The 15562-nt window shown below is 45.2% G+C and overlaps 1 protein-coding gene and 1 non-coding gene across 3 annotated transcripts in view; one reads left to right on the forward strand and one right to left on the reverse strand.

The window, feature by feature from the left end:
- Positions 1 to 14354, reverse strand: part of SCAP (SREBF chaperone) — an 89312-nt gene extending 74958 nt beyond the window's left edge. For both annotated transcript variants that reach the window (XM_053600502.1, XM_053600501.1), the window contains exon 1: positions 14213 to 14354. The gene's annotated coding sequence lies outside the window, so the exon portion shown is untranslated. The remainder of the gene's footprint in view (positions 1 to 14212) is intronic.
- Positions 3382 to 3514, forward strand: LOC128592996 (small nucleolar RNA SNORA66). The gene has a single exon (XR_008382189.1). It is a non-coding gene; the product is annotated as a small nucleolar RNA SNORA66 (small nucleolar RNA).
- Positions 14355 to 15562: the final 1208 nt, after the last annotated feature.

Consider the following 15562-nt stretch of genomic DNA (forward strand, 5'->3'; position numbering starts at 1 on the left):
GAAAGGGAGGGGAGGGAGGGGGAGGGGGGCGGAGGGAGGATGATTGGTGGGATTACACCTGCGGTGCATCTTACAAGGGTATATGTGAAACTTAGTAAATATAGAATGTAAATGTCTTAACACAATAACTAAGAAAATGCCAAGAAGGCTATGCTAACCAGTGTGATGAAAATGTGTCAAACGGTCTAAAAACCAGTGTATGGTGCCCCATGATCGCATTAATGTACACAGCTATGATTTAATTTAAAAAAAAAAAAGGATAAGTGACAGTCATAGGTTGGAGGGGGCCAGAAAAACAAAAGCAGGCATAAATCTGCCACTACTTTGTAACATGATGGTTCCTATCACAAACTTGGGTCAAAAAGAGATTAATTTGATTTATAATGTTTATAATGTTAAAAGAAACCACGAAAGGGTGGTGCCTGTGGCTCAAAGGAGTAGGGCGCCGGCCCCATATGCAGGAGGCGGCGGGTTCAAACCCAGCCCCGGCCAAAAACCGCAAAAAAAAAAAAAAGAAACCACAAAGGTGGGTAAATAAAAATTTTGGTGCCGGGCAGCGCCTGTGGCTCAGTGAGTAGGGCGCCGGCCCCATATGCCGAGGGTGGCGGGTTCAAGCCCAGCCCTGGCCAAACTGCAACAACAACAACAAAAAAATACAAAAAAATAGCCGGACGTTGTGGCGGGCGCCTGTAGTCCCAGCTGCTCGGGAGGCTGATGCAAGAGAATCGCGTAAGACCAAGAGTTAGAGGTTGCTCTGAGCCGTGTAACGCCACGGCACTCTACCCGAGGGCGGTACAGTGAGACTCTGCCTCTACAAAAAAAAAAAAAAAATTTTGGTCCCTAAAAGAAAAAAAAAAAAAGATTTTATGAATTAAAAGAAGTACAAAACTTTTTAAAGATGCAACATTCCAAATTAGGCGATTTACTTTGTCACGAGGTTTGGTGTAATGAAATTGCATTTCTTGCAGATTTATTTCAGTGTTTAAATACTCTTTAATAAAAGTATGCAGGGAAATCATGAAAATATTCTCAGATCTACAGATAAAATTAATCATTTCAGACAAAAATTACTGCTCTGGAAGGAAAGGATTAAAAGAGAAAATGTAGGAGAAATGTTTGAATTAGTGAAAATATGTAAATTGGATAAAAATCTTTTTTTTTTTTTTTTTTTGAGACAGAGTCTCATTTTCTCACCCTCAGTAGAGTGCTATGGCCGTCATAGATCACAGCAACCTGCAACTCTTGGGCTTAAGCGATTCTCTTGCCTCAGCCTCCCAAGTAGCTGGGACTACAGGCGCCTGCCACAATGCCTGGCTATTTTTTTGTTGCAGTTGTCATTGTCGTTGTTTAGCTGGCCCGCCACAATGCCCAGCTATTTTTAGAGACGGGGTCTTGCACTTGCTCAGGCAGGTCTGGAACTCATGAGCCCAGGTAATCCACCCGCCTTGGACTCCCAGAGTGCTAGGATTACAGGCATGAGACACGTGCACAGCCTGGATAAAAATCTTATTGAACAAATTTTACAAATTTCAGATTTCTATACACAAATTTTGAAAAATATTTTCTTGTACCCACACCTGACATAACATCTGTGGATTGGGTAAGAAATTCCTTTGTTTTAAGTGTGTATATGTCACATCAGCAAATTTAAATATTATAGAAGAGAAAGAGTTAACAGAAATAAGAAATGATAGAGGACTGCAATTAAAATATTCCACAACAGATATTATAACCTTGGTTATCTCTCAATGGTGAATCTCCAAATATTTCTTAAAAAGCAATAAAAATACGTTTTCCATTCTCAATGTCTTATTTGTGTGAAATGAGCTTTTCTTCAATGAACATTAAAAACAAAAATTGATCACAGTTTGAATCCTTGTAGATTTTTTTTTTTTTTTTTGTGATTTTTGGCCAGGGCTGGGTTTGAACCCGTCACCTCCGGCATATGGGACCCGCGCCCTACTCCTTGAGCCACAGGCGCCGCCCAAATCCTTGAAGATTTTAAGAGCATGCTTGTCCAAAATTTGACCTTGCAAATAAGATATTCCAAAAAAGTCAAGCTATTTTATTAAGTGTTAAAATACAATAAACAGATAAAAAATAAATGGCTTTGTTTTATTTTTTGGCTGTGATGATGCATTTTCTGTGTTAATAAATCAAAAAAAGGTATATTCTTTTTTTTCCCTCTTTTTTTTTTTTTGATCAACATAATTTAAGCGTGTCATGGGAGTTTAACTACAGGGTCAAGTGTGCCATCAAAAAGGTTGAATAATACTGCTTTACAGATTTCAAATTGCTTGATACACTAATGTATTTCTCCAAGAGATACAAATAGCAGGCATTAGAACCCCCCATTTACAGATGAAAAAACAAACCTAAAGACTTTATGGGGGCTGGTGTGGAGTGGTAGCTCACCTCTGTAATCCCAGCATCTGGGAGAGCAAGGCAGTGCACTGCTTAAGCTCAAGAGTTTGAGACCAGCCTGAACAAGAGTGAGACCCCACCTCTACTAAAAACAGAAAAGCTAGGCTTGGTGCCTATAGCTCAGCAGCTAGGGCACCAGCCACATACACTGAAGCTGGCAAGTTCAAACCCAGGCCAGGGGGTGGTGCCCGTGGCTCAGTGAGTAGGGCGCCGGCTCCATATACAGTTGGTGGCAGGTTCAAACCTGGGCCCAGCCAAACTGCAATTTAAAAAAATAGCTGGGCGTTGTGCTGGGTGCCTGTAGTCCTTGTTACTTGGGAGGCTAAGGCAAGAGAATCGCCTAAGGCCAAGAGCTGGAGGTTGCTGTGAGCTGTGACACCATAGCACTCTAGGGAGGGTGACAAAGTGAGACTCTGTCTCTTAAAACAAACAAACAAAAAAAAACCCAGCCCAGGCCTGCCAAACAACAATGACAACTATAACCAAAAAATAGCCGGGTGTTGTAGTGGGTGCCTGTAGTCCCAGCTACTTGGGAAGTTGAGGCAAGAGAACTGCTTAAGCCCAAGAGTTGGAGGTTGCTGTGAGCTGTGACATCACTGCACTCTACAGAGACATAGTGAAACTCTGTCTCAAAAAACAAACAAACAGAAAAGCTAGCCCAGCATCATGGCAGGTACCTGTAGCCCCAGCTACTGGGGGAGAAGGGGAGTTGAGGCAAGAGGATTGCTTGAGCCCGGGAGTTTTACATTGCTGGGAGCTATGACACCATGGCATGCCACCCAGGGTGACAGAGTGACAGAGTAAGACTCTATCTCCAAAAAAAAAGGCTGAGCACAGTAGCTCACACCTGTAATCCTAGCACTCTGGGAGGCCAAGGCCAGTGGAATGCCTGAGCTCACAGGTTTGAGACCAGCCTGAGCAACAATGAGACCCTCGCCTTTAAAAATACTCAGACATGTGCAAACTCGATCACTGGCTCTGCATGATGTGGCAGGAGCTAAGGGAACCAGGTTTGCTAAAGTAATTATGGTGATAGGAATGTATTGGCCTCAGATGTTACTGAGGTTGCCCATTCTATCCTAGTACAGTAAAAAAAAAAAAAAAAAAATACTCAGACATGGGCGGCGCCTGTGGCTCAAGGAGTAGGGCACCGGTCCCATATGCCGGAGGTGACGGGTTCAAACCCAGCCCTGGCCAAAAAAAAAAAAAAAAAAATACTCAGACATTGTGGCAGGCACCTGTTGTCCTAGCTACTGGGTAGGCTGAAGCAAGAGAATTTCCTTAAGCCCAAGGGTTTGAGGTTAAGGGTGACAAAGTGAGACTCTATCTCAAAAAAGAACATAAAAAAGACTTTATGGAGCTGGATCAAGTGATTTCATCCACTCCCCTAGTTAAAAAACCATTTATTTGGACACCCACACCTTTCTGGATTCCATACCCATATACCTCAATACCGATGGCATTTTGGCTGTAATACTACATATGATCTCACGACAGGCATTTCAGCCATAAAACCACATATATACTGGAAAAAACTCATGAGGCAAATCAAGTACCAAAAGTACCAGGGCCTTAAGACAAGAATCAGGGCAAGCCATGGAAACCCATGGAATTCTGTGACTAGAAGAATAACCAAATCAGTAACTACCCTAATGAAAACCAGAGGTTTTCCACCACAGAATTTGTACGAGTATGACAGTCAATAAATTCAGAGGTCTGTGCTTCTTTACTTGAATGCATTAGTATCTAATTGAGACCAATTTTATTAAAAGAAAATGTGGTCTAGGCTATCTACATACACTCCTTAGCTTCACAATCAAAGGCCCTGAATGGGAAAGTGTCACCACACCCAGTGCTCCTTGCACTAAAGAAATCTACTTCTGCAGAATTGTAGCCTTTTTTTCCCCTTAGAATCTTTTTTTCTCCCCCTTAGAATCTTCACATATTGTTGCAGCTTTCTTTAATTATGAGAAAGCTTGCCACTGATCACTTAAAAACTTCAGCATTCTGGAAAAAAAAAATTATCTATGAAGCAACATGACCTCCTTGTTACTGAAACCATTCCCTAGTTTACAATCTTTTTTTTTTTTTTTTTTGAGAGAGTCTCAATCTGTCACCCTGGGTAGAGTGCCGTGTGGCCTCACAGCTCACAGCAACCTCAGACTTCAGACTCTTGGGCTTAAGCAATTCTCTTGCCTCAACCTCCCAAGTAGGAGGGAGTACAGGTGCCCGCCACAATGCCTGGCTATTTTTTTTTTTTTTGGAGGGGGGCGTTGTAGTTGTCATTGTTGTTTGTCAGGCCCAGGCTGGATTCGAACCCACCAGCTCTGGTGTAATGTGGCTGGCACCCTAGCCACTGAGCTACAGGTGCTGAGCCGCCTAGTTTACAATCTTAAATGAGCTAATTCCCTTTAGAAAAACTGTAGTAGCTGCATACCTGATCCACACCCTCCAATCTTGCTCACCATCCTGTTTTCTAATTGCAGAACCACCAAGACAGAAACCTAGTCATTCCCAACCTCTTTTTCCCCCTTGCCAAGTCGTGCTAACTTCTCAGCTATGTCTTCCCTGCCCCCTTTGCTACTGCCCTGCCCAAGTTTTGGCCTTGCCTTTCCACCTTATAAGACTTACAGATCCCTTCTTGTCCCTCTCCAATCTGCCTTGTCTCAGAGGTCAGTGTGAACACAGATTTTACCAATGCCCTGGGCTAGATCACTTCCATACTTAGAACAAAGCTCAACAGCCTGTCCCTGGCACAAAAGGCTCTGCACAGCCCACCTCTGTCCCCACCACATTCACCCTGAGTTGGCCCCCCTTCTCTCTTCCAATGTCTTATGTGTGCCAATCTCATTACCATCCTACTATCCTGATGCATATTATTTTCTCCTTTATTTCCTTTTCTCTTTAGGCTGGCTCCTTTCATCCTTCAGTGGTTTTATATGATATGTCACTTCTACAAAAATACCTTTTCTGGCCAGATGTTCTCTGGGAGGTCCCTTTATTTTTACAAAGCTTTTTTCTCTCTCTCTCTTTCAGCTTTGCTCTTCTTGCTCAGGCTGATCTAGAACTCCTGAGCTCAAGCAGTCCACCCACCTTCACCTCCCAGAGTGCTGAAATTACAGGCATGAGCCACCATGCCTGGCCTTATGCTATGGTTTCTTAAAGTACTTTTTTCCTTTTTCTTTTTGAGTGATGTGTCGTCACTGCTCACAGCAACCTCAAACTCTTGGGCTTAAGCGATCCTCTTGCCTCAGCCTCCCAAGTAGCTGGGACTACAAGTGCCCGCCACAATACACGGCTTTTTTTTTTTTTTTTTTTTTTTTTTTTGAGACAGAGTCTCACTCTGTTGTCCAGGCTAGAGTGGAGTGGTGTCAGCCTAGCTTATAGCAACCTCGAGCTTCTGGGTTCAAGTGATATTTCTGCCTCACAAACAGCTAGGACTATAGGAACCTGCTGTAACACCCAGGTTCCAATTTTTTCTTTTTTTTTTTTTTTTTTGTAGAGACAGAGTCTCACTGTACCGCCCTCGGGTAGAGTGCCGTGGCGTCACACGGCTCACAGCAACCTCTAACTCTTGGGCTTACGCAATTCTCTTGCCTCAGCCTCTCGAGCAGCTGGGACTACAGGCGCCCGCCACAACGCCCGGCTATTTTTTGGTTGCAGTTTGGCCGGGGCTGGGTTTGAACCCGCCACCCTCGGCATATGGGGCTGGCGCCCTACTCACTGAGCCACAGGCGCCGCCCCTGGTTCCAATTTTTTCTAAATTTAGTAGAGATAGGGTGTCCCTCTTGCTGAGGCTGGTCTCGAACTCCAGACCTCAAGCAAACCTCCCACCTCAGCCTCCCAGAGTGCTAGGGTTACAGACTTGAGTCATTATGCCCAGCCTCATACAGTACTTTTCATATTTCATTTTTTACCTTTAAATCTTTTATCCATTTGGAACTTATTTTGCTATGAAGTGTGGATCCAACTGAATTTTTTAAAGGTGGTCACCCATATGTTGCAATACCTTATTTATTTATTTTTGAGACAGAACTTCAAGCTGTCACCCTGGGTAGAGGCCCGTGGCATCACAGCTCACAGCAACCTCCAACTCAACTCCTGGACTCAAGCGATTCTCCCACCTCGGCCTCCCAAGTAGCTGGGACTACAGGCGCCTGCCACAACACCCTACTATTTTTTGGTTGCATTGTCATTGTTGTTTGGCGTGCCTGGGCTGGATTCGAACCCGCCAACTCAGGTGTATGTGGCTGGTGCCTTAGCCGCTTGAGCCACAGGCACGGAGCCATGCAATACCTTTTATTGAATAATTCATCGCTCTTCCACTTGTTTTAATATTCCCTTTATCATTTCCTGTGTATGATATACTTTGCAACATATTATGTACATTTATTTGGGTCTATTTCTAGACTTTTATTCTGTTACATGAATCTTTGTATTTATGCATTAGTACTATACCTTTTATATTACTGTAACTTTAATAACATGTTTTAATATTTGATAAACTGATAAAGGTAGCTCTCCATTTCATCATCTTTATGTTTCAGCACTTTACTGGCTATATATTGTTTTCTGTACAAACTTTAGAATAAGTTCGGTTAGTTAAAAAGCAAAAAAACTACTTGTCTTTATTTTGACTGTGTTACATTTTTAGATGAGGAAAACTGACTTTTTGGTGATGCTAAATCTTCCTAAGAGCATGACATGACTCTTTGTGAAAGTCTTTTGTGTTGGGCGGCACCTGTGGCTCAAGGAGTAGGGCGCCGGCCCCATATGCTAGAGGTGGCGGGTTCAAACCTAGCCCCGGACAAAAACCAAAAAAAAAAGGAAGTCTTTTGTGTTGCTCAAGAGTTTGAGAGATTTCTTAGCATTTCTTGTTAAGTTCACTCTCAGGTCTTTTGGGTTTGGGGTGTGTATGTGTGTTGCTGAATCATGGTATTATCTTCTATCTGCTTGTTGTTGATATATAGGAAGGCATTTTCTATGTATTAATTTTCACTATCTTAGGTGATTCTATCTTATGTGATTCTGTGATCAACTGTAAAAGGTTTTCAGTTGAAAATCTTGGATTTTAGATAGCCGGGTGTTGTGGTGGGCACCTGTAGTCCCAGCTACTTGGGAGGCTGAGGCAAGAGAATCACTTAAGCCCATGAGTTGGAGGTTGCTGTGAGCTGTGTGAGGCCACGGCACTCTACCGAGGGCCATAAAGTGAGACTCTGTCTCTACAAAAAAAAAAAAGAAAATCTTGGATTTTGGCTCAGCGCTTGTGGCTCAAGTGCCAGCCACATACACCTGAGCTGGTGGGTTCGAATCCAACCTGGGCCCACCAAACAACAATGATGGCTGCAATCAAAAAATGGCTGGGCGTTGTGGCGGGCACCTGTAGTCCCAGCTTCTTGGGAGGTGGAGGCAGGAGAATCACTTAAGCCCAGGAGTTGGAGGTTGCTGTGAGCTGTGATGCCACAGCACTCTACCCAGGGCAACAGCTTGAGGCTCGGTCTCAAAAAAAAAAAAAAATCTTGGATTTACTATACCTGCAAATAATAATTTTACCTTTTCCTTACCAGTCATATACCTAGGTTTTCTTTCTTTTGCCAGATTGTTTTCTTGCAACTAGACGGTCTCATCTGGGGGTGATGGGAGACAATGGCACCTGAAATGTGTTGCTGCTATAAAGCCTGTCACCAGATACAGCTTAATTGTCACTTGCTACTCACTGATAGGGTTTTGATATGAGTCTGCAAGCAACTGATTTATTACAGTCTCTGCAGTCAAAACTCTCTGTTAATGATAATCCTTATTTGCAGCCACTCCCCACCTCAGCTCCACCTCAGAGCATCAGGCATTAGATTCTCATAAAGAGGGGACAACCTAGATACTTCACATGCAGTTTACAGAAGGGTTCATGGTCCTATGAGAATTGAATGCTGCCACTGATCTGACAGAGGCAGAGCACAGGAGATGATGCAAACCAATTGGGGAGAGGCTGTAAATAGAAAGGAAGCTTCACCAGCTGCTTTGCTGCTCACCTCCAGCTGTGTGGCCTGGTTCCTAACAGGCCACGGACCATTACCAGTCTGTGACCCAAGGTTGGGGACCTAGCCCTAGGGCACCGAGCACCTCATCTGGTGCCAAATGAAAAGTCACTGCAGGTCTATTCACTATGCTAAACTTATCCACTGGTGCAAACAATTCATCTCTTCTTGGGAAATAAAGGTTTGTTTGCAAAGTGGACCAATATTCAGGGAAAGAACTTTGCTTCGCAAAGCATCAAAATTAGCCAAATAAGCTGGAGAATTTTGAGGAGACCAAGTTAATAGCACCAGGGGTATAAAAGGAATTTCAGTTAATGAATAAAGGCTAATTTCAGAGAATTTGAAACATAAAAACACACATGCTCGGGCGGCGCCTGTGGCTCAAGGAGTAGGGCGCCGGTCCCATATGCCAGAGGTGGCAGGTTCAAACCTAGCCCCGGCCAAAAAACAAAAAAAAAACACACACACACATGCTCAAGAGGATACTTACTGCCACATTTTAGAATAATTGTTGGGATGGCAAAGCAATACCCACATTGAACAAAAACCAAATAAAATAAATTGGTTGTGGGGGCAGTGCCTGTGGCTCAGTCGGTAGGGCGCTGGCACCATATACCGAGGGTGGTGGGTTCAAACCCGGCCCCGGCCAAACTGCAACCAAAAAATAGCTGGGCGTTGTGGCGGGCGCCTGTAGTCCCAGCTACTCGGGAGGCTGAGGCAGGAGAATCGCCTAAGTCCAGGAGTTGGAGGTTGCTGTGAGCTGTGTGAGGCCACGGCACTCTACCGAGGGCCATAAAGTGAGACTCTGTCTCTACAAAAAAAAATAAAAATAAAAATAAATTGGTTGTGATAGTTGTCACTAAAAGCCATATAATGATGCCAAACCTCTTCACAATCAAACAGCAACAAATACATTGAAAATTTTTCTTATATAATGCCAGCTACCTATATTCTTACTCTCTCGGGACCTAGTCAGCAAAGACTAACAAAGAGATTAAACTGACTACTGCCAAGAACATGGGCAAACAATCCATTTTAAAGCCAGAAATAAGCTGGGCGTGGTGGCTCACACCTATAATCCCAGCACTTGGGAGGCTAGGTGGGTAGATTGCCTGAGCTCACCAGTTCAAGACCAACCCGAGCAAGAGTGAGACCCCATCTCTTAAAAAAAATAAAAAGCCCAGCTCGGCACCCATAGCACAGGGATTACGGCATCGGCCACATGCACCGAGGCTGGCAGGTTCGAACCCAGCCCGGGCCAGCTAAACAACAACTGCAGCAGCAGCAACAACAAAATGGCTGAGCACTGTGGCAGGAGCCTGTAGTCCAAGCTACCCTGGAAGCTGAGGTAAAAGAATAGCTTGAACCCAAAAGTTTGAGGTTGCTATGAGCTAAGATGCCATGGCACTCTACCAAGGGTGACCAAGTAAGACTGTCTCTAAATAAATAAATAAATACATAAAGCCAGAAATAAGCCCGGAATAGTAGCTCACACCTGTAATTTTGGGAGGCCAAGCAGGAGGACTGCTTGAGGTTGGGAGTTCAACACCAATCTGACCAAAAAGACCCTGTCCCTACAAAAAAGTTTTAAAGAACAAAAAAATTAGCTAGGTGTCGTGGTACAGTCCCAGCTACTGAGGAGGCTAAGGCAGGAGAATCAGTTGAGCCAAGGAGATAGGAGGTTGCAGTGAGTTATGATTGCACCACTGCACACCAACCTGGGCAACAGACTGTATCTATATCTAGGAGGGAAAAAAAGACGGAAAAAGAAGAAAAGAAAAACTAGACTACAGTTTTGGTTTTTTTTTTAGAGACAGAGTCTGTCTTTGCCACCTTGGTAGAGTGCCATGGCGTCACAGCTCACAGCAGCCTCAAACTCTTGGGCTCAAGTTATTATTTTGCCTCAGCCTCTGGAGTAGCTGGGACTTCAGGCGCCCACCACAATGTCCGGCTATATATATATATTTTTTTTTTTTTTTTGAGGTGGTCCTTGAACTCCTAAGCTCAAGCAATCCATCAGCCTCAGCCTCCCAGTAGGCTGCAGTTTTTTTTTTTTTTTTTTTGTAGAGACAGAGTCTCACTTTATGGCCCTCGGTAGAGTGCTGTGGCATCACACAGCTCACAGCAACCTCCAACTCCTGGGCTTAAGCGATTCTCTTGCCTCAGCCTCCCGAGTAGCTGGGACTACAGGCGCCTGCCACAGCGCCCGGCTATTTTTTGGTTGCAGTTTGGCCGGGGCCGGGTTTGAACCCGCCACCCTCGGTATATGGGGCTGGCACCTTACCAACTAAGCCACAGGCGCCGCCCTAGGCTGCAGTTTTTAATGATAAGTTATAGTTGGTTGTAATATGAAATACGATTCTCTTTGATTATATGGAATTACACTGAACTTCACTAGACTTCCAACTTGGGAACAAATGCATAATACCTTGCATATTTTATGTTTTCAGGAAAAAAAGTCATCTTTTTTCCCTTTTCTTTTCTTTTTTTTCCCCAGAGTCTCACTTTGTGATCCTGGGTAGAGTGCCATGGTATCACAGCTCACAGCAACCTCAAACTCCTGGGCTCAAGCAATCCTCTTGCCTCAGCCTCCCAAGTAGCTGGGACCACAAGAGCCTGCCACAATGCTTGCCTAATTTTTCTATTTTTTTTTTTTTACTAGAGACAGAGTATCACTGTTGCTCAGGCTGGTCTCAAACTCCTGAGCTCAAGCATCCACCTGCCTCAGCCTCCCAAAGTGCTACGATTACAGGTGTGAGCCATCACACCCACTTCCCAACGTTTTGATCATGACCCCCAACACAAAAATTCAAGTAATGCTCCTAATATGTATATATTTATATATAAATAATACACATATACTACTGTGATAATATAGTATACACTATAAAATACAAAATAAAAATCAAGTAAGGCTGAAATAAGCATAAAATTATTATTATTTTTTTTTTTGTAGAGACAGAGTCTCACTGTACCACCCTCGGGTAGAGTGCCATGGCGTCACACGGCTCACAGCAACCTCTAACTCTTAGGCTTACGCGATTCTCTTGCCTCAGCCTCCCGAGCAGCTGGGACTACAGGCGCCCGCCACAATGCCCAGCTATTTTTTTTTGTTGTTGCAGTTTGGCCGGGGCTGGGTTTGAACCCGCCACCCTCGGCATATGGGGCCGGCGCCCTACTCACTGAGCCACAGGCGCCTCCCAGCATAAAATTAATTTTAATATTTATTCTGAGATAAGCATGCACCCCTGATGCTTATACACATCCCCTTTGGACTCCACTGCCAAAGCTTGACCCAGTGACCCTGCAAGCATTCTTTTTTTTTTTTTGGACAGAGACTCACTTTGTCACCCTCGGTAGAGTGCTGCTGTGGGCTCACAGCAATTTCAAACCCTTAAGTGATTCTCTTGCCTCAATCTCCTGAGTAGCTGGGACTACAGGGACCGGCCACAACACCCAGCTATTTTTAGAGACAGGGATCTCACTCTGGCTCAGGCTCGTCTTGAACTCATAACCTCAAGCAATCTACCTGCTGTGGCCTCCTAGAGTGCTAGAATTATAGGCATAAACCACCGCGCCCCGTCCCAGCAAACATTCTTGGACAGTGTCCCTGACTGCTAGAACAGCAGCTGTCAAATGGCAGCAGGTCAACTGCTATCTCCATCTTGCTGAGTTCTACCATCCCCACACTCAAGTCTGTGACACTGTCTTCATCCCTTCACCCCTACTACCTTCTTCACTATCTCTTCCCTGTCAACAACCAACAGAGAAGGCTGTGAAGTTAGCGGGTGCAAGATTAGCATAAAGTATGATCTCTGTCATCAGACAAACCTCAGTTTGCACACAGGCTCTGCCTCTAACTCACTAGGTGACCTAAGGCAAGTCAGAAAAGTCTCTAAAACTCATCTGTAAAGGGAGTGATAACAGTTTCATCTCATCTGGTTATTATGAGGATTAAGTGAGATAAGGTAATATCAGAGCACCTAAAACAATTCCTAGACAGCATAGGTGCTCAATAAATATCACCCAGAATTTTTACTTTAGGTGGCAAAAGAAATGCCCTGGATCTTCTTTCTTTAGCCAACTCAGGAATGTAGCAAGTTATAATGGAAGTACCTCTCCAGCAGACCTGGTCTGAAGGCCTGATCCACCATATACAAGTTGGGTAACCTTGGGAACCCAGTTTCTCTATAAAGAGTCCTCTCATCTGTTCAATGTTGAGTGATGACACAAACCGCATACGCAGTACCTATTACAGTCAGCAAATGACAACTGATAGTCAGAACAAACAGCACATGAACCTAAGTGTCATTCCGGGGGTCCCTGGACATATTTGTGCACATGGCTAGATACTGAGAGAGTACCTTCCACCAAATGTTAATAAATAAATATGCACTGAAGACCACAGGCACGGTTCCTTTCTCAGCTGGATAGTTTACCTGCTCCTATGAAACCTCAGGAAAATAAGAATCTTTACACCTCCGTTTTCTAGTTATAAACTTGGAGCTTCTCATGACAATAAACTAATCTAGACTGGGGTGGGAGGGGAGAGATGGGGGATTCCCAAACCACTGATTATAAAGTACATGGAGACCTCAAGGGAGGTACTGTTTTTGCCACAATAGCAAAAGAAAAGGGAGAGCATTCAAACACCAGATGAGTTCATAATATATGAGAAAGAATGCTTTCTATTTCAATTACAACCAACTAAATGAATATGAAGATATATTTATAATTATATGTGTTGTGTTTTTCACATCATGTGCTCAGTAGGAATACCACAAATGTGTAAAATACCTAAAATCTAAACTATATTAGCTCACACTTTAGAAAATACAGGTCGTCAACTAGGCATCACTTGAGGGCACCTGAAATGCATACCCCACTAGACACCCTTGACCCTGAATCTCTAATAAAAGCTTCGATCTTTAGCACAATATCCTGAAATGGTATCACGCCAATAAGAACCCTGTATCCCAAACCCCACAGAACATTCTGTCAAATAAAAGAAACACAAAGCTAACATTAAAGAAACCTTTTCTGTGTTCACTTCAGAAGAATTATCACAAAATCTCCAGACAGAGCTTAATCACCCACCTCTGTCACCACAGAAGGTAGAGCAATAAGTAACCGCCGCTAGAGGAGACACCTGCCAGAGTCCCCCGCCCCCGCCCCTTGAGTATTCCCATTGGTACAACTTCCTTTGATTCGGTCTAGATCCGGGGCTCCTTTCAACTAACGCTATCATGACATTATAATCTTGTATAATACTGAAGTAATAAACCCACTCAAGTAAACAGAAGGACCATGAGTGAGCAAAGTTTAAGCAATACAGAAAACTAGAAACCAAACAAGACCCAGCAAAGACCCTACATGCTGCCTCTCAATCAGATCTTCCAAAATAATTAAAAGTGGAGATCACGCTCTCCCTGGCACTCTGGAAAACCCAGACAGCCCCAAAGCAGGTTCTAGAATTGACAGCCGACCCGGGCGGGCGAATAGGCCAGGGGGTGCAACGGCGCGAGCCCCAGTCTCGGCAGCATACACTGGGGCCCAGAGCGGGGCTGGGAACGCGGCGGCCCTGCCCACTCGCAGCTGCCGTGTCCGGGGCTGACCCGCAGGGCTGTAGGACAGCGCCCACACCCGAGTACCCCTGACCCAGGCAGCCCCCATCCCGGAATTCTCAAGTCTGCGCCGCTGAAGGCCCAAGCCCAGCCTGTAGGCAGGAGCCACGGGGACGCGCGCGGCAGTACCTGTGGCTACAGCAATCCCGGGCAGAGACGGTAACAACGGCAGCAGGAAGAATAGAGCCCGTAGCGCGCGCTCTCGGACCGCGGTCCGGTGCGTGGCGCCCGCCTTCCCTCTCCAGGCCGCCAAGGACCCGCACAGCTCTCCGCCCCTTCACCTCTCACCTCCTACCTTTCCCCTCCCGCCCCACCGCCTTCCGCACGTGCTCCCAGAAGCGTGAGCATGCGTAGTAGAGCCTGCCCGCGGCTCCCGCTCGCCCCCTGGTGGACACCCGCCACACAATCCCGAGGGAGGTCTCGGGGGCTGTTCCGGGCTGGGCTGGGCAGGGCGTGGCTGGGCGGGGCGGAAAACTGCCCGGATTAGGATCGCGAAGGCTGCACCAGTTTCTGACAACATGTCCTAGACTCATCACCAAGAACATGCACAAGATGCTCATGGGGCTGGCGCCCTTGTTCTGTAATAGCAAAATATTAGAAGAAGCCGAGATACACCGTAAATACAGGTTAAATAAATTATATTGATAAAACTAGTTTCCCTACAACCATTTAAAGAATAAATTTTGGGGGACAACTCCTGTGGCTCAAAGAGTAGGGCGCTGGCGCATATACCGGAGGTGGTGGGTTCAAACCCAGCCCCGGCAAAAAAAAAAAAAAAAAAAAGATAAATCTTTGTGTTTGTTTTATGCTGGAGGTGGGAGGTTCAAACCCAGCCCCAGCCAGAAACTGCAAAAAAAAAAAAAAAGAATAAATTTTGGGGTCAGGCGCGGTGACTCACACCTGTAATCCCAGCATTTGGGAGGCCGAGGCAGGTGAACTGTCTGAGCTCAGGAGTTCGAGATCAACCTGAGCAAGATCAAGACCCCGTCTCTAAAAAATAGCCGGGCGTTGTGGCAGGTGCCTGTAGTCCCAGCTACTTTTGAGGCTGAGGCAAGAGAATCACTTAAGCCCAAGAGTTTGAGGTTGCTGTGTGCTATGATGCCACAGCACTTTACTGAGGGTGACAAAATGCATCTCTGTCTAAAAAAAAAAAAAGGCGGGGGCAGCACCCGTAGCTCAGTGGGTAAGGCGCTGCCACATACACTGAGGCTGGCGGGTGGGAGCCCAGCTTGAGCCTGCTAAACCACCACAACTGCAACGAAAAGGTAGCCTGGTGTTGTAGCTGGCGCCTGTAACCCCAGGTACTTGAGAGGCTGAGGCAAGAGAAAAGCTTAAGCCCAAGAATTTTAGGTCGCTGTGAGCTGTGATGCCACAGCACTCTACTGAGGGTGACATAGTGAGACTCTGTCTCAAAAAAAATTTTTTTTTATTTGGGATCACGCCTGTAATCCTAGCACTCTGGGAGACTTAGGCAGGTGG

This window comes from Nycticebus coucang, chromosome 8 (genome assembly GCF_027406575.1).
Source record: "Nycticebus coucang isolate mNycCou1 chromosome 8, mNycCou1.pri, whole genome shotgun sequence".
NCBI lineage: Eukaryota > Metazoa > Chordata > Mammalia > Primates > Lorisidae > Nycticebus > Nycticebus coucang.